This window comes from Cajanus cajan, chromosome 1 (assembly GCF_000230855.2).
Source record: "Cajanus cajan strain Asha chromosome 1, NIPB_CcT2T_4, whole genome shotgun sequence".
Classification (NCBI taxonomy): domain Eukaryota; kingdom Viridiplantae; phylum Streptophyta; class Magnoliopsida; order Fabales; family Fabaceae; genus Cajanus; species Cajanus cajan.
This window is the reverse complement of record NC_138517.1, coordinates 4,524,005-4,536,426: the sequence shown is the minus strand read 5'-3', so window position 1 is coordinate 4,536,426 and position 12,422 is coordinate 4,524,005. Positions and strand designations below refer to the sequence as shown.

Sequence of the window (12,422 nt, the reverse complement as noted above, 5' to 3'; positions counted from 1 at the left end):
TTTACCATGTGATTCTACTATTAATTAATAATTGTTTATTATTATTAAATAAAATTTTCAAATAATTAATTTGTTTAAAAGTTTTCTTTTGAATTATAAATTTAAACATTAAAATTTATTTTAATGATAATTTTTTATTTTTCAAATCTTAAGTTTAATTACTTAAAAAATTATAATATTTTTTATGCTCAAATACTTAATTATTTTCATTCTAATTTATTTTTAAAAAATTATTTCTTTCCTACATTTAAAGCACTTATTATATATATGTTCTTATCAGAATCTTACAAGTGCTCTAACAATAGAAATGACGTCTTAATTGCTCCAATATCCACAACGATAAATGACACTTGAAAAGACACTCTGACACTCAAGTTAAAGAGTCTTTAGGTTAAGAATTATGTTAGGTTAGAATCATATATGATGTCCTATATATGTGTGTTGGTTGTATTGTGTTATTTTTGGAGATGATTTTGTGTGATAGTTAAGGGATATTCTCATGATCGTAGATATATTATTTCTATGTTTCCCTTTAAGATATCCTAAAATTCTTGGAGATATGGTGCATTATCACTTGGTTGTTGTCGAAGTTACAATTTTGGGCTTGTGTCAAGGGTGTCTAATCGTGAGATCAACTTAGTGAGTTTGAGTTAGGTGTTACAAGTAAACTTGACATGTCCAAGTTGAGCGATACAAGTTAGCTTGCTCATCCAAGTCGAGTGATACAGGTCGACTCGATATGTCCGAGTTGTGTGGTACATAAGTCCTCTTAGTTTTGAGTTGCATAAGAGGGGAGGAACTATATATTTGTGTGGCATTCCTGAATGTGTGAGCGAGTGGGTTGTGGAGGTCGTGACATCTAGGGTACAACTTCATCTATTTCTTGTATAGGTGATCATTAGGAATAGTATAGTGCAAGAATGGTGTGTGAGAGGTCGTGTATTGCAGGGATGTTCTACGCGTTGAAGAGATGTCTTAAAGAGAGAGAGAGAGAGAGAGAGAGAGAGAGATGGAACGGTTGATTGTTAGGGAGGAGGAGTTGGAAATTATTTGTGCATAAAAGGCCATGGTAATTGTAGGTTGTGTTCAATAGGAGAATGAGAGGGAAAGTTTGTTGATAGAAAATAATATTCAAGTGGGCGAGGTTGCAAAGTTGGTTGCTACACGAGACACATTGCTCATGGATCGTGGGAAGCTCGTCGATTAGGTAAATTTACTTGCAACAAAGCGTGGTGTATTGATAACACAAAAAAATGAGTTAGATGAGAGGTTGATTGTGATGGAGAGGGTTGTATGCGAGGAGCATGTGAGAGGTTTTGAACAAGTAGCTCGGCAAGTGACTTTCTTTATTCTTAAATTTCCTAGAGCCAAGTTGAATATTGACATCGATGTTTACAATGGTGTTTTGGTGAATGAGGCAAAGATCCTAGAAGAGGATGAGGTTGTTGTAAAGGTGCCTATGGAAGGGATGGGATCTGAGAAAAAGGTGATGATTGAGTTGAATGAAAAAGTTGTAGTACTAAGGAGTGGCATGGCAACTAGTACTACTGGGGGAGTTATTATGGTGCAGGTTGTGCATATAGGTGGTGTTGAGCATGTGGTAGTAGAATCGATGTTGAATAAGAGGGTTGAAGGTTTGGGGATTGCTAGCGAGAAGGTAGAGGAGCAGATAGTAAATGAATTTTTGGTTTGATGATATATGTTGTTATTTGGTTGATGTATTACGGTAGACTTGCTTGAACTTAACCTAGAGAGTGTGGGTTGGATTATCCCTTGTTATGTGATGTGTTTATATGTGTGGTTGTTTGTGTATGGTTTGTTGTTTTGAGTGCGAACTAAAACCAATATCAAAAACAATGTTTACAATTTTTAAAATCATGAAAAATAAATAAAAAACTTTAGAAACTAAAACTAAAACTCACTCATTTTATAGTAACTAAAAATACGCTTAAGTATCTTGTTAGTAGATAATTTGTAAGTACATCTACAAATGCTTATAGAGCTTTGAGGAATGCTCTAACTCTAGTGAGCTCTCAGACTGAATTCACCTAATTTTTTTTGTAAAAAAGATATGTTTAAGCCTAAAAAATAAGATAATAAAAATAATTAAGGAATGCCTCGAATTTGGTGTTCCTCAAACTTAATTCACCTAAAAAATTTTATAAAAAAAAAATTTAAGCCTTAAAAAAAATTAAAAAAGAAGAGAGAGAGCGAAACTCACCTAAATTTTTCCTATAAACAAATATTTAAGCCTAAAAAATAAAAATAAAAATATAGAGAGAATGCTATAAAATTAAAAAGTTCCGTTGCCGGGACTTGAACCCGGGTCTTCCGGGTGAGAGCCGAATATCCTGACCAACTAGACTACAACGGAATTATTACTTTGGATGCTCACGTTACCTATAGATAAATATCCAAGTAACTTAATGGTTTGTAAATTAGAAATATCCCCCGACTTTTTTTTTTATTTTTATTTTTATCAAGATTCAAGGATCTTCAACATAAATATAATTTATTTTGAAATTTTTTACACACAATTAAAAAATAAATCCAATCAATATTATTTTGAAAAAAAAACTCAATTGTTTATTAGATCTTATTCTTATATTTAAAATATTATACTTTATGAAAATATGTTATTTAGAAGACAAGTCTTTTGAGTATTGAAACTTAGAATAATTATTTGAAAATAAATTTTGAGTTTACTTGTTTGTATAATAAATTATACAATAATATAATAATGAACGCAGTAAATTAAATAAATAAGAGATAAGGAAAGAGATATTAAACACGATTTAAATTGGTTCATCCTAACTAAGTTACATCTAATCTACATACAACTTTATAAAATTTTTCATTAAGTCACAACTACTTGTTGATAAAATAACAAACACTTGGTCATCGATAAAATCTAGTTGAAAAAAAAAAGTAGTTGCATAATTGCTTTTAAGTAATTAAAAATGATAGTTTTATTAAAAAATATTATTGCACGTTTGTACTTTTTATATAACAAATACTTTATTATAAGGGGAATATTTATTTTTTTAACAATTTTTTATCTTTATTTTTATATAGAACATTCTATTTTCCATAATTTTTTAAATCCACTCCTCAATAAACTTTATGATGCACCCTTGCTTCATGTGGTTTATGTTGAACAACAAATAATAGTTTTTAGATTAATCTCGTTCCAACAATTAGAGTTGCATATTTTTCTTCTTGACAAAACCCATTGTTCATTGTCGTTTTCTTTTTCTAGCTTTGACAATCCCATCCTATGGCACAAATTATTTACTTTAATAAATAATTTTTTAAATTATTTATTTTTCATATTTTTTTTTATTTGGGTTGAAAAGCCTTGATGCTGATTAACTTTTAGGCAATTGCAAACATAGAAAAGCTGAAATAAAATATTAAAAAAATTGAATCCAATGCATATGGTAATTTTATTTGATGAGAAAGTTGAAATGTGCGATACATAAGTGGGCCACGTAGAGCAATGGAGAGTTATGATATAATGACCTGCTGCATGTCCTCTTGCGCCCACAAAACCACGCTGCAATTCAAAACTACCCTGTCCACGCCAGGTAAATCTATCACCCTCTCCCTGCTGTTCGTGATCTACCTTAGATTTCGGACACGCTATTATTTCTTTTCTGTTAACCAATTTATATCAACTAAAAAGTTCTTTTTCCATCTTCGATTTAAAAAAAATTATAAATAAAATTGGGACTTACTGCACTTCTTTTGTTTATTTTCATATTAGAGAGGATAAAATAGATCCGAATCTTATGTACATCCTTACAAATATTTTCATGTAAAATGAATAAATATTTATTTATATGATAATGAAGGTGGATATATATATATATATATATATATATATATAATTTAGTAGATATGAATGTCGGATGTTATCATATCTATTAAATTTTGTATATATATATATATAATTACTTAATAAATTTATATATAGTTTCTTTTTGTGATTTAATTAAAGTATTGATTTTTCTTCTTTTTTTTCAAGTTTTGAATGGTGTGATTCAAATTTTCTAGTTAATATATTTGTATATTTTTATATAAAATTAAAAATTACAATATATATAAATATAAGTATATAAAATAAGATTGAGTTAAAATAACAAAGTCATTGTCAACTATCAAACTTAATTATAATATATATTTTGAAGTCTCAAGTTTTCTTTTGCCCACTTAAATTTAATTTAAAAATTTTAAATTTTTAATATTCTTTCTTGAATTTACATGAATGATTGAGATTAGTTAAACAATAAAATTATTTTAGACCAATTTATCAAACTCGTAATTAAGGATTATGGTAGAATTATATATAAAAAAATTGTTAGGTTTCAAATTTTTAAATTAACAATTTTTTAATAAAGAAGACAACATGATAATTTGACAAAGGAACATACAATAAGCATTAACAAAAGATAAATTGAGTGAATAAGTACATCAAGTTCTAATTTTTAGTTTTTACTTGATACTAACATAGTGACACACTTTAAAGGAGCAAAAGTCAACACAGACTCCAATTCCCTTTACCTCAAAGTCTTCCAAATAGAAACTTGCACTGAAATACACAATAATAGTGTAACAATTGGATAATGGATTAATGATACTCAAAGTAAATGTCAAAAACTCAAATTGAAGCAATAATATAGAAAAAGTCAAGAAGTAGTCATAGAGACTAAGAAAAAGAAAAAGGAAGGAGATAAATGTAAATAATACAAAGAGATAGGAAATTATAGAGTTTTAGGTTTCTCTACCTATTAAAATAACTATTCAATATCTTTTATAAAAAAAATAAAAAAATATTATTATTAATTAAAAAAATTTCAAAAATATTATTTATTAAATAGTACTTATAGTACCAACATAAATTTCACACTCATAAGGATATTTTAAATTTTTAATTAAAAATTATTTTCGGTGTAATTTTAAGATTAAATATTTTAATTTTATAGTAGTATATTAATGTTAAAAAAATTGGGGCCTAAAATTTATTATATTTAACTTTTTAAAATTTATTAAGTTGATTTTTTTTAAAATTTATTTATAAGAATTGAATTATTTTATAACCTTTATTTATAAAAAACTATTATATTAAATTTTTATAATGTTAAAAATATGACAATTTAATATTATATTTGTTTGTATTAAATGTTATTTTTTTTATTAATTTATTTAATTTATATATAATTTTTTGGGTAACTATATATAAATAAAATATAGGTCAAAGATATAGATATACCGTTACCCATCAAATAAAATATAGGTAAAAAATATGGATATACTGTTTCTCAGCCCTATTTCATATCACAAAACTTGCATCAAAATGGAAAAAAGAAAAGGCCTTGTTTATTGTGTATCTTAGACATCTGGATTTACTTGGTAAGAAAGGAGGGATGGTAACGGTAGTTCTTTAAAAATTAAAACCCCCATCCCATTCGGATTCATCTTCCTTTCATTTCCTTTATCTTTCCTTTATTTTCTACTTCCCTTGTTGTCTATTTTCTTCTATTCTTGGTGCTTGCGGTTCAATTTCGGAACTAATGTTGCTTCTTCTCGGTTGTTAGGTGTTTATTATACCTTTTTTTTTATGGTGAGATTATTTTCTTTCTTTCATTTTGTTAGTTTTTTTTTTTTATAAATATTTTTGGTTGGTATAAATCAAATAATTAGTTGACCGTGGATCACGCATCATATAACAAAGAATGGATATTTGGTTAGGATTCATATATATCTTTTAATGTAGGATTTACTTTCTTGATTTTTTTAATTTAGACAATTTGTATTCTTTTTTTCATTCTTGCATACCAATGTAATATAAGTGTGTAATGAGTGAAATCTAACAATAGTCATAAACGGTTCACCATGTAACATTTATGAAAGTGGTCTAGAATTAGTCAAAATAATAACGGTGCTATAAAATGAAAGGGAATCACTATTCAATTTTTTTATCTAAACCCGGCCTAACCCAACCCACTTACACCCCTACCTACATCTGAATAACCTTTCCTTATTTTCTTTTTACACTATCCTATGCATATTTCTACACAACTAATTAAATTTTTTTCATGTATTTTGTAACGCAGTTGGTAGACTGGAATGGGACGTTCTAAAATTGGAACGAGTCGTTCCAAACTTCTAAAATAATGGTGATTTAGTAGCCCAGAATGGGTCGTTTCCAAACTAGAACGGGGCGTTCCAGACTACTAAATAAGCCTGTAAATCCTAGTCGAGAACGGACCGTTCCAAATATAGTTGTTATGAGTTAAATTCAACTCCAGAACGGGTCGTTCTGGTTTAAGAATGAGTCATTCTAGACGTGCCAGAACGGGTCGTTCTGCATGTGGATTTTACACATGACGAAGAAGTCTAGAATGGGCCGTTCCGGATTCGAAACGGGTCGTTCTGCTCACTCCTGACCTCTATAAATAGGCGTTGAGGAGGGGGAGAAAAGGGAAACTTAGAGATAATTTTTAGAGAGAATGACTCTGGGCCAAGAAGCTTGCTTTTGGAAGATGGAGGTTCCCGGGTTCAGCTTCGGAAGGAAATTCCACTTTTTCTCAGCTCTTGGCAACGCTGAGCCAATCTTCAGGTTAGAGAAGCTTCATGCATTGTTTTCTTTGAAAATGGTTAAGTTGTTGGGTGCAGATTGAGTTAAAAAGTTGTGTTTTGTTATTTGAAAGAAAAAAGATGATTGATTTAAATTAGTGGTTGCATGTAGTTGTTCTTGTGTTTCAGAAGTTGTTTATAACATGGTTAAGTTGCTAAGTTTCCTGATGAAGATGAGTTGAGTAGTTGTTGACTTACGTTGTTTATATGTTGTGTATTTGGTGAAACTAAGTGGTTTTTATGTTGTTTATTGTTGAATGATTAATAAGTTGAGATGTATAAGTTGAAGTAGTTCATTGTTGTAAAGTTGATATTGTGTTGATTGTAGTTGTTTAATTAAGTAGTATAAAGATGTCTATTGCTGTAAAGTTAAAAGTTGTTTATCGTTATAAGATGTCTATTGTTGTATTGTTGTAAGTTGCCTATTGTTGTAAGATGTCTATTGTTGTATTGTTGTAAGTTGCTTATTGTTGTAAAGATGTCTATTGTTGTAAAGTTGTTATGATGCCTATAGTTGTAAAGTTGTTTATTGTCGTAAAGTTGTAAAGCTGCATATTGTTGTAAAGTTGAAAAGTTGGGGACATATGGTGAAGATATATGTCTTATGTTGAGATACATAGTACTAAGGAGATAAGTTGAAAGTTGTTTTAAAGTTGAATCCCTTAGTACTGTGTGGGCGACATGGAAGTAGTCGATTTATGTCATGGTTGAATGACCAATTTGAGTACGGTATCTAGTTAGAGATGTAGTCTTTGACTAGGTACTGGAGGGTGCGTAGTACTTGGAGGACAGTGGGTGGGCTAACTCCATACGTGGATTGGTGATGCTAGCCAAGGTCGTGGTAAGCTCATATCCAAACCCTTCTGTCCTGACAATAGTACTGGACCTCCAAGTCTAAAGTGGCACACCTGAGTAATCACCTATTATTTTCTATACTTGTTTCTCTTCGGAGTTCCTAACGATGTCCTATACCTGACCTGGTTGAGATAAGTCAAACGCTGAATTGATAGGATTTATGCCACCTAGACTGCTCAACCTCAGTTGTTGGAGATCTCCTAGTTGTATATGCGTGACGACGCATTAGTTGATGTATTCAAGTTGTATATAATGTTGTATGAATGAGTTGATAGTTGAGCTATTGTGATAAATACTATATATGTAATTGTGTTGTGATGAGTTGTTGATCACTAGGACTAGATGAGAAGTTTTCGAAGTTGCTAATCCCATTGTGCGGATTGAGATAATTATGGTGCTCTGACAGCCCAATTTGAATAAAGTGCGATGTGTTGAAAATGTTGTTGCTAGTAAATGATATTGTATATCTATTGTTGTAGATGTTGTGTTGCTTTAAGTTGCAAGTTGAAAGTAGAATTTTATTGTTGTTTATTATATGTTGATGCTATTTTTTTATGTTTATTGTTGTGAGCTTACCCTAGCGTGTTTTCTCTATGTGGTTGGCACTGCGATAACCATACCTTGGTATGCGAGCAGATCAGGATAGGTGCTCTGCTGGTCTGGGTGAGCTTCGAGACTTAAGAGGAGGGCTAACGTTGTGATTAGTTGATTGGTAGCTTTTGACTACCTAGTTGTTGTATAGGGTATTATTTCCCTACTTTCAGTTATATATATTATGAGACTTTTTAGTTGTGTATTCTCATTATATATATAATTGTTTAGTAGTGAGATTTTATTTTTATACTTGTATTTAGATGCTCTAGACAGTGTGAGACCTGACGGGTCGTTACGTATTTTTTACTAAGGTATTGACGAGAGTAACTTTCATTAGAATTAATCTCTTTCAAAATCTTGAATGCATTAAGGTTAGAACTCCAAATCTTAAATCTTGAGGATTAATCATAATACTAATGCCAATACTAGTTGGATCAATCAACGTTGATTATATCATAATTATCATTGATGTTATTTTTTTTAATTAAACTTAAAGTAGTAATGTGTATAATTATATTACAAAAGTTTAAATTAAATATAATGTGCAGTACTACTGATATAAAGCTTTTAATTTTGATTAGAAAATAATAAGAATAATTTTATTAGTATTTTTTTTTAAAATCCAACTCAAATTTATTTTCGGTAAAAATAAAATCATAACAATCCTTCTAAGCCATTTTGTCTTAAAACAAAAGGAAACTCTTCTCACTACATTTTTCCTGTATATCAGTAATATGTCTGATTTTTTATTTTAATTTTAATTATAAAAAATATATAACTACTATTTTTTATCTATCAAAATTTTATTGACTAAATCAAGATTCAAACTTAGGATATTCTAACTCTTCACAATTAGGTTAACTTTAATAGTAGATACGAATATTTTTTTAATGTATTATTTTGTTTTTAATATACTTTTAATTTAATTCAAAATTTAAATAATGAGATTGTTAATTAAACATAATCTAACTAATTTATCTGAATGCTTATCTGCATTCAGATAACACATGCTTCAAACCACTTTTATTATCCAATGTAACTGCTTTATTACAGGTTCCAAACCACCTTTATTATGTAACATAATTAACGAACTATTTACTATTTTTATAAATATAAAATATTTATTAGATAATTCACACTATCAATCATATTGATTGATTAAAAAATAACTTTTAACTTTTAAATAGTATCACTAAATATTATTTAATTCAAATTTTAAATAATGAGATTATTATTTAGACCTAATCTAACTAATTTATCTGAATGTTTATCTGCATTCAGGTAATACATGCTTCAAACCACTCGTTTTATCCAATGTAACTGCTTTAATACATGTTACAAACGACTTTTATTATTTTCTCATTTTTTATATAAATATAAACATATTTATTAAATAACTAATACTATAAATCATACTGATTAATTAAAAGAAATTACTTTTAAAATTGAAATAATATCATTTAGTATTATTTAATTTAAAATTTAAATCATAAGATCATTAATTAAACCTAATCTAACTAATTTATCTGCATAACACCTATTTCAAACGACTTTTATTATCCAATGTAACTGCTTTAATACAGGTTTTAAACCACTTTTATTCTGTAAAATAACATGTACTAATAAAACTACTTTACTAGTACGAAGTACTACGTGTTACTGTGCGAGGAGAAGGCGAAAACAGTGCGAGAAATTAAAGATGAATAAATGTGTTTATATAATCGAGGATTTAGCAGAGAGGCACGTGATGAGGTTGCAGAGGGAATCTAACGAAGCCGTTTCCCGAGACATATGGTGATAAAGGATCCAACAAAAGCAAAAGAAAGATAACAGCAGCATGGTCCACCACGTTACCATCATAATTCACATTTCACATTACTATATTATTTATTATTATTATTACTTTTTCTATGGCTTCAAAAGCTTAGGTGTGGTGGTGAAATTTCCATGCGCTCCCTTCCATGCGCCTTATTTATGGAAGTGAACGAGACTAGGGTTTTCATTGTGGTCAAGAGTTGTGAGTTACTATTATGACCCTTTAACCTTTTCAATAGCGTTGTGGTTGTTGAGGGTATATTATTTAACTGGTTTTTCCATTTGGAGTAGGTAGCTCATCTTATATATATACATATATATATATACACAAATATATATAGATCCTTTTGTCATCAAATTTGTGGAGGATCCTAGATCTCAGATCTAGGGTTTTGTTTTCCTGTTCTTTTCTTTTAACCAAGAAAAATATAAACCTTGTTTCCCTTAGTTTGGCTTGGAGTTTCTTGTTCTTTTGGAGTTGAGCTTCTAGTAGTTCCTTTTTGGGTTTGTGATGGGGTTCGTTATGGCCTTGATCTTTGGTGTTTTTGTTTGTGGAGTTATTAGGGTTTTGGGTGAGTGGGGATAATGAAGTTGGGAAATTTTTTCTTAGGGTTTGACCTAATAGTTGAAAGGGGTTTATGGAGTGGAGCTCCTTGAAGTCCAAATGAGGATCTTACTTGGTGGATTAAGCTGCTCAGCTATGGATCCCACAGTCCTACCCATAAGTGCTTTTGTGGTAGTCTTGTGGCTTGCATATCTGGGGAGCTTCATTTGCCTCTATTGTATAATCCTTCTTTGGATTGAAGGGAGCTCTACACCCTTTTCTCCTTTACTCATAATAATCTTTATTTGTTTCAAACATCAATTGACTGGTAATTTTTTTTTAATTCTATTAATTCTTAAATTTGATATTGTTATTGATGTGGAGATACCTGGTCCAAGGTATATATATGGACATGATTAGATCCACAAAATTTGTGCTCATCGTTGTGAAGTTGGTATGAACTTTTGATCTGTCTTTGAACTTTATTTGTTGTTTTATTAATTGCTACTTTATTATGGTTTGCTAGTTTTTTTGCTGCATGCTTATCTTGGATCTGGACTTTTATTCTTGCAAGTTTTGTTGTTGAGTTGAGTGAATATACATAATAGGGATTTGTTGTCTTTTGTACAGATCTGTGTTCTTGGCTCTTGCTTTTGGCCTGTGTGGTCTACGTCAGTTCATTAATCTTGAGCTTATCCTACATGTTTATGCATCTCGAGGTTGGGGTTAAAAGAGTTCTTGTAAAATCAGGATGAAGATCCAGTTTTATGTTTCTGGTTTTATGTAGCCAATAAAACTGAGGTTTAACAGATGACATAATATTTACCACTAGGGTATAGTTTTTGCGGGAATGTATCGCTTTAATGCATGTATTTTACTGGATTTGAATTGTCAAATTTAAACAATCAAATCTCCTTTTGTAGTTTCTGAATCATTGGAACGTGATTTTACTTTGTTTTCCTAATGTAACTCAAATAAGAGGATTTTACTTTAAGTCGTGAGGGTGTTTTGTTTTGAGGAAGGACTTGACTTCTGAAACTACTTGCTATGGATTAAAAATAAAACCCTTCATGATTTAGAATTGTTGTGGAAAGTATAATATTTCGTATTCCTATTTCCTGACTCGAGCAAAATGTCATGCTGTTTGTTTTCATACTCAAAATTTATGGAATATATGAATTGATTAGAAAATCTGCAATAGTCATAGCAAGCAGCGTTAGTAACCTACTAATCAACCGTTTTATAGCATTTATCATCTTGAATATTTTTTTATGTAAATAACATACAAAAGTGTTGAATATAGTAATGTAGTTTTGACATACACCAGATTATGTGCCGAAAGGTGTAGGAATACAAATACAGTGAATGGAGTGGTTAAAGAAAGTTTAGGGAGTTTTTGGTTTTAGTGTTTCCACTTTTTGAGGTAAGACAGACGTCAAAATCAATGTTCCTGGTCATAAGCATTTAACGTGGATGAACGGTTTCCTTTCATAGTTTGCGATTCATATCGTATGGTACAAGATTAAGAAACCTTCGTTTCATTTTATTTTTTGGGTTTCGTTAATTTTATATCTTTCTAGGAAATTGTTATTTTTTTTCAAAAATATGATTATTTATTTGGCTCTTGTTGAAATTTCGTTTTATGTATAAAATGAAAATCTGAACTTGAATTGCATATATTTTAACAAAAATAATTTTTAGTGAGTTTGAAAATATAGTTAATAAAGAAAAACATTTAATATTATAAATGTAATATACTGAGAAAATAATTGATAAAATAATACTCACAAAATATGATATTGTTTAAATTATATTTAATTAATATATTTTTTCATGTCCACAACGGATAGATAAGTTTGATATTTTCATACGAATTTTTTTATAAAAAAAAATATTCGTAGATTTTTTTGAAGAAATAATTCCATTTTTTCGTGAAGAATAATTTCAAAGAACTTTCTTACAATGCTTTAATAAA

General features: G+C 29.4%; 1 long non-coding RNA gene and 1 other non-coding gene across 2 annotated transcripts; one reads left to right on the top strand and one right to left on the bottom strand.

The window, feature by feature from the left end:
- Positions 1–2,301: 2,301 nt before the first annotated feature.
- TRNAE-CUC (transfer RNA glutamic acid (anticodon CUC)) lies at positions 2,302–2,374 on the bottom strand. Its single transcript has one exon. It is a non-coding gene; the product is annotated as a tRNA-Glu (tRNA).
- A 6,972-nt stretch (positions 2,375–9,346) lies between these two features.
- Positions 9,347–11,540, top strand: LOC109799994 (uncharacterized). The gene is made up of 2 exons (XR_002239921.3): positions 9,347–10,105; positions 11,078–11,540. It is a non-coding gene; the product is annotated as an uncharacterized LOC109799994 (long non-coding RNA).
- Positions 11,541–12,422: the final 882 nt, after the last annotated feature.